Source organism: Ceratina calcarata, unplaced genomic scaffold (genome assembly GCF_001652005.2).
Source record: "Ceratina calcarata isolate Rehan_Ccalc_2016 unplaced genomic scaffold, ASM165200v1 scaffold111, whole genome shotgun sequence".
Lineage (NCBI taxonomy): Eukaryota > Metazoa > Arthropoda > Insecta > Hymenoptera > Apidae > Ceratina > Ceratina calcarata.
This window is the reverse complement of record NW_017132019.1, coordinates 104,212-118,512: the sequence shown is the minus strand read 5'-3', so window position 1 is coordinate 118,512 and position 14,301 is coordinate 104,212. Positions and strand designations below refer to the sequence as shown.

General features: G+C 39.6%; 1 protein-coding gene across 3 annotated transcripts in view; it reads right to left on the bottom strand.

Annotated features, from left to right (window-relative positions):
* Positions 1-6,699, bottom strand: part of smash (smallish) — a 142,078-nt gene extending 135,379 nt beyond the window's left edge. For 2 of the 3 annotated variants that reach the window (XM_018020204.2, XM_018020213.2), the window contains exon 1: positions 6,349-6,698. The gene's annotated coding sequence lies outside the window, so the exon portion shown is untranslated. Of the gene's footprint in view, positions 1-6,348 lie in introns of all 3 variants that reach the window. The other variant, XM_026811396.1, reaches the window with a different exon arrangement.
* Between the last annotated feature and the right edge of the window lie 7,602 nt (positions 6,700-14,301).

The window sequence follows — 14,301 nt, the reverse complement described above, 5'->3', positions numbered from 1 at the left end:
GTCATAGTAGGATGTATTTCACTCAGGATAATAAACAACTTACAGGCCATGATATATCAGTATTTCAAATGAGAATGAGATTATTACGGAAACATGTTGTTAAAGATTACTTAATTGAATACAAGTCCCAAGTGAACAAATCGTTATTGAGGACTATTAATTTTAATTAACGGACTTGCCATAATTTGTTAACTTCCAGTATCTTCGATTCTCGCAAGAAATACCTTCCTCATTATTGCATCGTTGCATCAACCCGACGAAACGCAAAAGGATTATCTCGAAGCAGAATCGGTTTGCTCTTCCGCAATGAATCTTCCGCAAACCCGATTAAGAAAAAACGAAAGAGATGGACAATATGAACAGCGAGATGAATCACAGGGAAATTATGCATTCTCATTCCAAACCAGTCCGAATGACGGGGTAACGCAACTGTTTCCAATCGATTCTAACACTGTAAGCGACTACTGTAAACGCGTAAGTATCTATACCGGGAACGTGAGTTGACTCTCTCCATTGTTGCCCTCGGCTAATTTGTTACCACTCTTTGACGACTTTTTACGTATTAGCATCTCCTGGCGCGCGTACCGGAGAACCAGCAGCATTCGTCCTGCGTTAACGTTACGCTACGGTCATCGTCGTGCGTCGACCCCTTGTGGTCTACTTAGATGAAACTTAAGTAAATTTATTAAGCCGATAGAGCTCGCGTCGAAGAAAGTGTAATAACCATAAAAGCGCTGAAACCGCTGACCTCCTACTCTCCCGCGTAATGACTGGTTGTAAAAGGCAATCGATTTCTCTGTTCGTCTGTTCACCTCGAGAAACCGGAATACACGCCGCCATGTCCATTGTTGTGAAATTAATGTTGTCAGCGAGGAAGACGATTTAAGGGTGTATTATCAATCGTAAGTACAGGGACCGATACCGAGTGAAAGCATGAAACGACGTTCTGCAGAAAGTTAGAAGGATTAATCAACGAATGTTTCTTCCACTTGCAATTTTATAATGATCCGTTGCCTGAGATTAATAATAATTACTTTAATTATTAGATTATGAAGAAAAGGAACAAGAATTGAAAAATATGTATGAAATAGTTCTGTAACTCTAAACAAAAAATAAGTAATTAATATCTAAATATGCAGGGTGTCTAACTATAAAGTAGTTGAATTGTGCACTTTAATATCCTATCAAATTCAAATTCCTTTATTTACAAGTTTGTTTAAAAACTGCACAAGCATGAATGTCCAGTTCGGCCAATTAAAACACGGTTTAATTAACCATTCATTTTCTTATAGGCGGGTTTAAGATCATACATAGTTTAAGAACACAAGCGTCGCATTCAGAGCAAACCCAAGAAGCTTTCTAAATTTGTATCAAACGGCATCACTTTCACTGTGCGATCGATAAATTGCAAGATGCAACCTATTGGTAACCGTGAGAGAGAACACAGCATGATCAGCGATTTTTCGCAATCGCCCCAGCTTCCAAGTCGACTGCGTGAATCGATAATACGCTATATAAACCAGAGCGATTCGATCGCTTCATCTATCACACTCGGAAGAGTGGAAGAATTCACAGTCGCTTGGAGTCTCCTTAGAAAGATTAACGCTAAAGCTGTTCTGGCATCAAGATGTTCCGTAACGAGTTAGACTACTTAACATTATGCAATTTTCATCGCAGAAATTACGAGATAAACGTTACGCAAATGTTGGTATAGTACCGTTGATTAGGAAGCGTTAGAAATTAATATGCATAGATATGGAATAACAGCTTTTGCAGATTCACCGTTTTAATTGAAACATTTTTTATCCATTACTGTTCTTCATACCTATCTTTGCCGTTTCAGATATTAAACTGCAGACAGTTATATTTACGGCACGAAGTCACGTCCCTTAAATTAAAAATATTTAATCGTGCGTGACTTTATCAATAAATATTTCATTTTTCTCTAAACATGAAACTTAATTCATATGGTAGTTAATATTCATCGTTCTCCGAATTAAAAACAGTTCTCTGGAATTAGATTTATCTCAGCGACAAACTTTAAAGACTTTAAAACTCCAGTCCTTTAAAAGAATCCACTCGACACTGTATCAGTAAACACAACATGTTTACTCTACTACTTCTACGATACCATTAGTCGTTTAATAAAGCCACATTATGGAACACTTTCAAGTGCATCTCGAGTGGATGTATCGAGCATTTAAACCAGCTCAAGCACCCCCAAACCTTTCTGAACGCTACTATAGCCGAGAAGTGGCATAGGAGCTCTTATAAGGACAATTAATCATGATAAACATCAGAGTCCGAACAATGATCTAGAATTATTTAACTCACGCGTTGAACAAAGAAAAGATACCAAGAAAATAAAAGTTCTAACGACAATGACGACTACAGTCCTCCATTAAAACTACTAATGGCTAGAACTGTTGATTTTCATCATGTTCGCTTCCAATCACGATGACTTTTCACTGTCATTCCTGATTTTCGTGATCGTTTCTAATTGGGGTACAAAGAGCAGGAGTTACTGCTTCCGCGAGTCCTGCATATTTAAAATAATAGATAAAACCATGGACTTGGAGGATGGCGCGTCTATGGATGAAACGCGGAAGCCCGTCGGGCATGCGATATGCCGACTCAAACTTGCCTTCCAGACGCTACTATGTCCATTGATAAGAAAATGAAGAATAGTGAATATTTTTATTTTCCATAATAAATAATAATTATTTCAAAATCAGACATATTGGATATTTAAAAAATAAAAAGCTATTTCAGGTCACTTTAGTAGATATAATTGATTATAATCACGGGTGGTTATCGTGAAAAATCATGGTTAGTGATTTTGAACGCGATCTCTAGTTACAACGAATTTTATTTTCCATCCATCCATTTACCCATCCATCGGACATCACCCTACTGCCATGTGCGATAGAGATGCAGCCGGCTCGGTCCAGGTTTATTGAGAATTCTCTCGGACATTGTAACGGCACTCGAAACTTAGCTGCCGCACGTTTCTCTGGTTTTGTATCCACCGGCAAGGCTATTCGCCTACTCCGTCACTCTCGTACGCGCGCTATGCAACGCACACGCGCGTCTTCACCTACACACGCTAAACGAACGCGCCATGCCGTGCCGTGCCGCCGGCGCGACCGGTTTCTGCCAAGCTCCAAACAAACACGCGTCGATCGATGACAACGGTACACCGATCTTCGTCGCATTTTCGTGAACCCTGTGTTCATGTTTTTAGTTCGCCCCCTCGGTTCCGCCTCGACGCTCTTTCAAACCCTCCTCGCCGAGGGTACTGCCTTGCCGCACAGTGGCAAATTTCACCGAATTTTGGTCAAAGTAGTATTTTTTAATTTACAACACACTATTTAAATAAAGTGCAATAAGACTATCTTATACTGCAAATCTGCTGGTTAATTAGCATGAATGCGTTACGCATAAAGAAAGGCATGATAATATCAGGCAAAACATTTCTTCGGTTTTATGTTATAAATATACTCCACCACAAACAGTATAGTAAACGCAAATATAATTATAGAACTCGAAACATCCTTGCGGAATGCAACGTTAAAAATGTGTAAGCGCTTGGTGTGAATCGAATTCCAAGAAGAAAATCTTTTTTTTTTTTCACGTACGGGCATCAGGTAAATGTTTAAGCATGCATTTGCAACACTTCACGACATTTGTCTGAAGCCATTGCCCTCAACGAAAAACGGTAGTATTTGATCGAGGAATATGCACGACTCTGGCGGATTACAAAAGCGTTTCGTTGAATTAAAGTTTAATGAGAGGTAACGTTTCTCCTGGAAACCTCAATCTGATTGCAAGACTGCCAATGAATTGTTTGGAATGACGATTAAAAAATGGCGGAGCTACGTTTAAAATCAGTAGTTCCGAACGGTACCTCGACCGAGTCGCTCGGTTAGAATAATTATTTCCACAAGCTGCTCACGAATTACTTCTAATAATAAGCTAGGAACTACGATTGCTGGAAAATATACAAAATGTTCAATAATGAAATATAAATAAATTGTATATATGCCTATCGTAAATCATTTCTTATTCAAACTGTTGAAACATTCTAAAAGATGCAGTTAAGAAGATTAAAAAATTCATGACACAATTCTTGCACCAGTCTTTACATTCAGAATCTGTTTATACAACAGATCTGTTCTTCTCGTTAATTATTTATCGCATGAAACGTGCGATTACAAACTGCGAAGTCTAACGAAGTGGAAGCTTCGGTATAAAGGGTTCCACGATCTTCCTCGCATTTTATTTGCTAATTAATCAGCAGGAGGGTGACCACGCGGAACATCTGAATTATATTTGCGAGGATTCAGAAATCTTCAGCGATTACTACAAATTACAGTTTTAAGCTTGTTCGACTTCCACATTTGAGCGACACGAGGACATAAATGTTGTTTACCGCATGACACTACTTAACGAGTGGATACACAACACTCGGTCAAATAAGTAACTGTAGTTTGTTTCGCTTTACATAAGTAGATAAACAAACAAATTTAAATGCCGAGGAAGACATTGTACCACGCAAGTCTAAACTGCGCATCGATAATTTATCAACGGTTGTTTGAAATTTACATTTTTAAAAATTTGAACTTGACGAAAACATTATAATGTGTTTATAATCGCTCCCGTGCTTAATTAGTAAACCCTTAACCGGTTGACGGCAAAAGTATTTATCTACTGTAAATAAGAAAACATAAACGTCGTTACTTCTTTTATCGTCCTAAAGAATAACACTTAGTGGTAGCAGCGTACAGAATTAGAATGGGGCTAACCTCTGTAAACACAAAATCCCGTCGCTACGTATAAATCACTCAAATCCAGAAATCACGGGCTGCTATTTTAAACGAGCCGTTTGTTGGATCCTTTTGTCACCGGACAACGACGAGTCACTGCAAACGAATGATAACCAAACGCGAATTTGACTAAATTACCATAAACATAGATAAATAATCGAAGTAACATTAGAACAATGTTAAGTATTGTAACTCCGTAACACACGCCGATTCAAACAGCTGCAGGGATTGCGTGGAAACTAATAAGGGGCATAATTTATTGCAGACAATGAGGGTGAAATACAAGGTGACACGAGTGAAAATGGACGCAACCCGACGCCAATAAACTACTGTCTGTCTACCGAAAACATCTTCCTCATTTTCTTCCTCGAAATAATATCGAATAAATTCTGCTTGCCGCCGAAGTGCAAACAGAGTACGTAACTGTCCGCCTGAATTACGCGGGTAACCAGAGGAAAGTATAAACTACGGTTCGTTTGAAAAATATCCAAGAACTAAATGTAACACGAACAGACGTGATTTAGCCTCAAAGCTTTAGGATAGCTCCAATGTACCACGTAATTTCGAATTTGAGAGAAATAGTCAGTTTAAACGTCAAGACGCATTTCGCTAAGAAATTTCGTACGGTCCCATAAAAGACGGTTAGTTTAGGAGCAACAACTTAGTTTTACTTAGAACTAGACCGTCACATATCACAATTTAAACGAGCATCAATTATTATTAGATCCGTAATCGACCACTAATGCGTAGACTGTTCGTACGATTGTACACATTGAATACGGCTGATCGACAAATATATCTTCTATTTTCGGCATTGTACAATTTTCCCCGCTCTTCTTTCATTTGCAACGCATAACATAACTCGAATTGTCCTAGTTTGTATCAGGGAAATTGAACTCGTTTCTGCATGAGTGTCGATGCCTAAACGGCATGACTCGGACTATGGTTTGCGTGTGAGTTTGTGAAAGAATCTCGGGGATTGATTGGTGAAACTTAAACTAATTTTAAACTGGTTGTACAGACGTTGTGTATTCAATTTCGAGACCTACACGTCGACCTGCCTAGCTCACGAGGGGAACTGGCACGCAATTTCCAGCCCGATTTAACAGTAATTTGCTATCAATTAGACCAGCGAAAAGATCTGTTCCTACGAGTTTAATATTCTTTAATTCGGTTGGCAACGTAGAAAATCATTTGCGTGACAATTACATCGGCTTAGGAACGATCTTACGTGATAATCTCGATTACGCTTGCACATTTTCAACCGACGGCCAGATGAGAAGCGTTCAAGTCGTTTTATGTAATTCAAGGTCCACGCCGGCTTACTACGTTTCATTCTCAGACGCGAACATATCATCAGCACATTGAACAGGATTCTACCATTTTGATAGAATAACCTTACTCAATCCGTTTGTAGTTTAACATAAATAAAAGAACTAGAAGATTTTCATAACTGAACGATGTGAAGAATCGGTGCACGACTTCGTACACCTAAAGGATCACGCTTAAACAATCGCCTTACCTTTAAGAGAAGTTCCCGCTGCGGGACGTCGAGTAATCCACAGGATGGCAGAGGGTAGAAATCCACAAACAAAACAGCCCCGCGCTCAAGAGGAAGCTTGTCCACCAACAAAATCGTACGCACTGATCGTTCGTCCGGCGGTTATTTAATCAAATCGTACAACACTACCGTGGATTTCCGTTCGACGCGACCGTTGACTATAGGAAGGAACAGGGGAAAAAGAAGTTTGTTACGAGTACTGCAGCCACCTATGAGGGTCGAGTGTTTGCAAATAACAGAGACAAGCAAAGATGACCGACTCGACCGGCTCACCGTGAGGGACTGACGTGACGGTGCTCTTCGATTGCTGGCCGCTTGTTCCTCAGCTTCTGCGCTCGGCTCTCGACGCGAACGTTCGACGCCAATCGACTACCTCCGGCTAGTTTCGACCTTTCTCGAGTCCTGAGTCGAACCTCGATGTAGACAGAGATGTGAAAGGAAGGGTGTTGGAGGGAAGAAAAGGGATATAGAGAGAGAGAGAAAGAGAGAGAGAGAAAGAGGATACTGGCCTCAGGCTTGGCAACCTCGACGAACTTTTGCTCAGGTCGAGGCCGTACGAGCGTTTCTGTTTTCGTGTTGGAATTAAAGAGCCTCTCTCGGGATCGGTCCAATGATAACGCAGAATGCATCATCCTGTACCTCGTGTTACGCAACCGATCGACATCTTTGGTCACTCAAAACGCGCGACCTCGAACGAACATGACCAAGATTGCTCCGATTCGAACGTAAGCGTCAATTGTCTCTCAACATTTTTGAGCATCTTTTATTTTATAATATCTAATCTATTTTATAATATCTATCACTAAATTGTAAATAGTAAACGCACTGCAACTATAATATTGATTGTTTATTTTATTATGTATTTTAATTACTATTTAACATAGTGGAGACAACGATTATCTGTGCTCAAGAATTTTATGAATTTCGAGATCACAAAAAATTTTACTTTTTCATTTAACTCATCCTAAACGTGTAGAATAACATCTTCCCACTTTGACTACCATCAGCTGCATTAATCATTAGAACGAAGAATCTGTGCGCTAGGGTTAATATTGATACTGATAATGAAAGGAATCACTGATAAATTGAAGAGGAAATAATTCTTATGTGAGCGATAACATGAAAGGTCGTCGACCTAGAACTTTACTCTTTGACTATACTCCGAGTGGTAGTGATTACATCGATAGGTAGACACGTCGTTTGTTGTTTTTCCCGCAAGAATTTTTCTCATTTGATTTCCTAGTTAACGATGATATAAATTTTCCCTTGAATACTGGTTACTTTCCGTTGGATGCTTATTGCGTGTTTATTAATTAACATAAATACGTAATTTCAGAGCAGCAGAGGGAGACAGTAGCCTTGAATTCTTTTGCATTAGCTTCAATTAGATTGCCAATTCATTTCGCCCAATTAGATTATTATTTATGTTAAATATTAGAGCATCTGCTACTGGAACCAACTTCTCAAGTGCTGTAGGTGTAGAAATGTTTAGCTGTTTGCATGTACTATTTCTCTACATAGAGAAGCAATTTGAAGGACAAAGATCATAGTCAATCCTGTGCTACGAAAAATAGACAACATGTAGATAAGCTATCTCTCTTTTTTATGGGTTTGTCTACCTACACTTTCGACAAATATGAATGCTGTATCCAGTAGTATATGCTCTAGGACTCTAGGATTACTATTCGTGAAAAATTTTCATGAAACAAATTCCAGAAACGATATTTTTATTAAACTATTTCGTTCGTGCTTTATTCTCCAATGAACGCCGTTTCAGGGGCTGCGAAATTGCGTCGAAAGAACCGGTAGCAAAATAAAGCTGTTTCACTAATAATAGAGTAGCGAAGCGGCGCGTTGCTTCCAGATTAAATGCTGTCTAGGAAGCAGTCAAGGTCATAGCGGTCCCGAGATTGAATAAGCAACGTCAGATTTACTGTAGGTATTAGTAATTTTCCAGATCGATTTGCGATGTTCCCTCGGTTCCCTATACGGGAAAAGGGAAATGAGAAACGGGGACAGCCCAGACACATCCTGACACACCATACGTAGAGGTTCGTGTTGGTAGACAACATGCTCATCGAAAGTCGATGGGAAATAGAAAGTAAGTAATGCTATCGTTGTCCTCCAAGTTTGTCGGTGAAATGCTGAAGACGGCGACACGAGGCATCGCACGTGCGTTCAAGTCATGAACCGCAAAGGTCTCGGCGAAAATGTTGAGAATGAGTGCAGGAATTACCGCAGAGTGAAATTTAATCTTCTTTTATTCGCAATTATTACATTTTTTATTAATTTTATGAAGCTTCCTGTTCACGATGAAACAGGATGACAAAAATGAAGTTTTACGAAGCGAGAAGAAAGAATATGTAGTGTACAGAACATCTGGATCTGAATAGGAGGATGCGGACGAAATAAAACCTAAATATTTCCACTGCCGTGAAACTCGGGCTGCCTTGTATCATCGTTGCCTTTAATGACTACGCGTTCAACCAGTACTACATTTAGACAAGAGAACGTAAACCAACATCTGCCAAACCATGAAAGATAATAATCCTTTTGTATAAACTTCCTTGGAACGTTTTTATCATCATTCACATTCTTTCATGAATTACATCTTATGATTTTATACTTCATGCATATAAATCATTGCACATATACGTATAACGTACATTCCACACTGCTGAGCATTCCACCCTTTTGAGAAAGACATAATAGCCACAAATACAAATGTCAGTAGTAATACATGTCCATTAATAGAAATTATGCCTTCCGAAGATTGCAATTTTATTAACGTTTTCTTGGCTTCGTTAATTATATTTTAAAGTATAGTTCGAGGAGTGTATTTTTCGAAAGAAAGTTTACGTTCACTGCGAACAGCGAGAGTTAATTAACCATAATGCGTGCTAAACACGCACCGCGTGTAATACAGTTTTATTAAAATCTGATTCCAATAATGGCGAATTCACATCGGACACGATATCCCCAAGCAATAACGTTCTTGGGGATCCAATCGTTTACGCGGTCTCATGCGCGGTGACTGAAAATTTATCGCAATACTAAAGGGCACGCAGAGTATGCAAACGAAATGGTCGATAACCACTGTGCATCGTCGTATAATTAACTAGTATCTTTTACAGCGTGTTACACGAAAGAACCGGTAACAGATGCTTCAAGCACAGTCCCGAACGGTCAGGAATCTCTTTGACGTTCTATTAGTCCATTACGACGACCGTGGCGATTAAACGCTCCTAAAAAACTAGCTGCGACGTATCGTATTCACCGCTGCAAAGGTCTCTACATCTTTGTCAAGTCGCGTAATTACCCTATTAAGAGTCACAACGTCTCTTATTTGTCGTCGAACGGAAGCGCGGTCTGTTTATGACGTGAACATTTAGACGTGGAAAAGCCTCCGTCGAACGACGAGGCGGTGTTAATCTCTTAACATTAGAATGTGTTTATCGATTGCTGCTTGACGATAACGAGATTCTTCTCCTCGTCAAATTGTTTGCTAGTGTGTATTACGTAAATACCAAGTACCAATTACAAATGGGTTATCAATTTTAACTTCTTCAATGTTTGTTATGAGAAATAAAGAAAAATTAGTATAATCTGAAACATCGCCGCATTTCAAAGTAGTCGAGATTTCAGGTGAAATTACGAAAAGAAATTTTAATGCGGCTCTGGCGTTCAGCATCCCGGTATCATTACGGATCTGCGTTCCAATGTAAACCAGACGAGAAGAATGCGCGGAGAGCTCGTGGAAGCAGGTTATCTGGCCGTTTGTCTAACAGGTGGATATTCCTTGGCCTGGTAAACACATGAACAGATAAGGGTGGTCCTCCTAGACTTTGCATTCGGCTGGTATTCAAGATAACAACCGAAAGGGATTCGTTGTTGCACCCTCAGTTTACCGTCCGTAATTTCTCTTGCCATGAAGCAATTAAACATTTTTTCCACGGCCGTTCGTTGAGATCAAGGCCAGCGCTTAGGCCCAACGGCAGCTCCCGTGTTCCGACCGATGTAACTTTCGTTTTTCCCTCTCGCCCTTTTTCTGCCCGGCTCTTTTTCTCTCCCCCTCCCGCCCCCCCCTCCTCGTTTGTGTTTCTCGCCATTCCAACACGGGCCAGCGAAACCCACCATTATCTACACGAGCGAAAAAAAGATGAGTATTAATATATATTCAGCAGATCCCGCCATGTCGCTACAGATTATTATCCCGGCAAGGGAGGATGGATAATCCACCTTCGCGCCGTTCTGTCGAGCCTTTGTTGGCTACGATCGTTCAATGGTAACTTTGTATTCGAAAGTCTCTTACGTATCGCGAAATCGATATGATCAGCTATTATTATATTTCATCATTATTCCATTTCATGGGAAAGTTTCAGTACCTATACAGTTCTGAAAATGAAGACAGTTTCAAAAAATTCCAATTTCGTTTCGTAAAATTGCTCAGAAAAAAGGAAGAGCGTGTACCAATTTCCGATTTGACGGTTCAACTAATCAATAGCTGCTTTTATCATGTTTATGACAATATAGTTTGTCCATTCAAAGCGATTTTTATTATAAATATTGAATTTGCTGGTCAGAAGGGAAAAATGTTTACATTGAATCGGAGCATAAGAAAAAGTACAAACGACATCAAAGAGTTTCCTCATCTCCTTTATCCCCTAAGCTTTCATGGAATACAAGCAATCGACTTCCAGGAATATCCGTTAAAGGAGAAATACCGTATTTTCTTTTATATACCGTAGAATACAAATGAAAATAAACCATGTACCGCATGCACGCTTTATCCAGTGCTAAGCTGGTGCCGGTAGATATAGATGCGTCTGTGTCTGTGGAGTCATCAGGCTGATGACGAAAATATCATACGTTTTGTGTCTGTTATACTGCATGGGTACATAGAATGTGCAGAGACATTTCGAGAAGGGAATAGAAGAGTGAAAGGCGAACCAGACGAATATACCCGTGTATAGTCAAGGAGGGGTCGAAATTATCCCGGAGGAAAAGGCTGCATCGGTGCCTGTAGGCTGTCGCTTTAAATTACAACCAGGAAGATGGTAGACCCCCGACCATCTGGACCCTTTGTTTCACTCCCGAGCTCGTCCTTCCCGAAGGCACGCGATACGTATGCCTCGGAGTCTTCTCCTCGGCAACTTGAAGATAAAGGACACCGACGTATTCCTCTTTTTGCTTTGACCGGGCATTACGAGAGGGAGAAGCTTCTCGGGGCATACGCAGCGGTCGGAACGACAGGAAGAAACGAGAATGTTGAGCGTCGTGTACCTACTAGAATTTTTCAACCCTTTTTTACGCACAACCGCACTAATTGCTTTAATTGCAAAGGGAATGTAACCGCGCCACGTAGAATCAGGTCTTAACGTACTCGCCTGGCAAAAAGATCATCGTCATCTTGCAATTAGCCATGGGTCTCTTAATCGTCGATGTCTCTGAGTTTCTAAAAATTAGGGTATCAAAATCACTTCGTGATGACGATAAATTTATCACGTTTCTTACTCTATTTCATTGATAACTCGGGAAAAAGCAGTGTAAATTAAATTCTTGTCATTAGTATTACTTAGTGAGATTATGTTCCCTTTTTGTAAACGTTTATCCTAATTTTCTATGTCTTTGATTAATCTACTCGAGATTGGAGAATAATAAATATAAAGCAGCTGTATATTTCACAAACAAGATTTTCTCATTGTCAGTAGAAATCACAGTTGGACAGCATATAATATTCTACACTTTCGTTGTTTGCAGCGTCATGAGAAACAATCACCCTTGGTTCTCGGATGTGAATTTCCAAGAATCACTTTGCGAAGGATTAAACTTCGCCGCAGAAAGAGTTTTGCGAATTTAAATACGACCTGTTCCAACTATCTTGCGGTTTTTATAATTCGCTAGAGAAATGGACAACTATTAAGTCAGTAATGCAAAGCCAAACTACCTTTGATTTCTTCTTTTACTAAAGAAATATTAGCCACTATGCAAGACGATCGGGTACATTTAAGACAGTTTCTTGTTATATAGACTATTATTTATAGTTACAGCTATATTTTATACTTTCTCCATGTCCACTCAATTAAGGTTTATTTTCCTAATTCATATCCTTTTTCAACAATATCATTTACATGTTACATATTATGTATAACGTATGTTATTAATACACTGCGGATTTTTATACAAAATAAAGTAGAGTATCATTTTCAAATATATTCTTGCGTATTGTATGGAGTATTCAAATTTTAATACACTTATGTCTCTTACGAATGTATAAAAATCTGCAGTCTAATTATTAATATCGTTCTATGATACATCTTGTTTATTATTTTATCTGTTGTAACACTTTGCAAAGAAAGTAAGAATCACAGATGGTTTATTCAATAATTACTTTTCTATGAACGAACTTCATTAAGCCTCTATTTACGATTAGATGCTCAAGAAGTTTAAGAGTACGAGTCGGAGAACCGCTATTCAGGAAGAACATGTAATTTTGCAATCGCTGTAGAAACCGCTGTGACATCGAAGGACAGTAATCGGAGAGACCTTTATAGTTCCTGAAGGCGCAATTTAATTTCCCGTTTCCGAATCTGGCCGGCGTTAAACGGAAGCAGTAAAAAAAACGGTGCCGCCGTGCGGAGCGGAACGGTGCGGTACGTTTAAAATCACATCGCTTGCTGAAAGCCGTGCTACGCATTTGCGCATCGCCCGATACCGAATTCATTTCACATTCTAAACGAATCTCGCGTCTCGTCTCCTGCATTCTGATCTTGGAAAAAGGACTAACGAACCGGCAGCTCGATAAATGGTAATCGTCCCCTCGAACCTCGGCCGGTCGGCTCGACGAGCTTTACGCACGCCGCATCGTAATTCATCGTACCATGATTTTGGATTCAGACTTTCTATCGGTAAAGAATATCGCGTTTAGATCGAACGGGATAGGCATGTCACTGCGGACAAGGCAAAAAATTGTCTCAACCAACGAAGAAAGTCCAACGAAAGTGATCTCATAACACGATGGCCTCCGCTTATTCTTCATTCCTGTCGCATTGTTGATGAAAGCGATCCGACGAACACATTCCTGCATCTCGTTAAGTATCACGAAATTTGCATATTCGCAGTTTCGTACCGGCCATCCGATGCTTACTCCCTTTCAGTGAAAATATTATGATGTCACGATTCCTCACGCTTCCAAGAATGAATACCGGATACCGTCAAATACTCAAATTAGAAGAAAAATACATAAAACCTTTCGTGTAGAACACGTCAATAGCTACAACGTTTGTATAAAAAACATTTCGCCAGCATCAATAATTAATTGGATATTTCCTTCTATACTTTTCAGCACGTAGCTATTTATTATTAGCATTGTTCTTCCAACGTCTGATTTCTTTTTAATTATAGGAAATGCGTTTTTCTAAGGTACATAAACTTTTGGGATTGACTGTATAGCCAATACATCTTTAATGAGTTCTACGATGGACTCGTCTGACGATACTAAATGATAATCGTAAGACCAGACGCGAAACGGTAATGTTTTACAATAGCTGAAGTTATGGTCGAGCAATTAATCGTGGGGCGGACACGGAACGGCGCACTTGGCGTTACTACTTCGAAACTCGCGTTTCAGTTTCGAACGTAATACCGCATTTATTTTCATCAGTGTCCTTTTAATTATCTACTTCCAGACACACTTTTCCCGACACGCGGTGCCAATTTATTCCCGTTAAATCCATATCGTAAATCACGCGATCCTGAATTTATAGTACTAACTATATAATCGCAAACACTATAAATTCTCAGACGTTCACCAGACTCTTAACGTTCACCAGAGGAGTCCAGAAATATTCCATTGAGAACCGTGTTTCTTTATAGAAAATAAAACTGTTACTCATCGGTCCGCCGTGTGTAAAT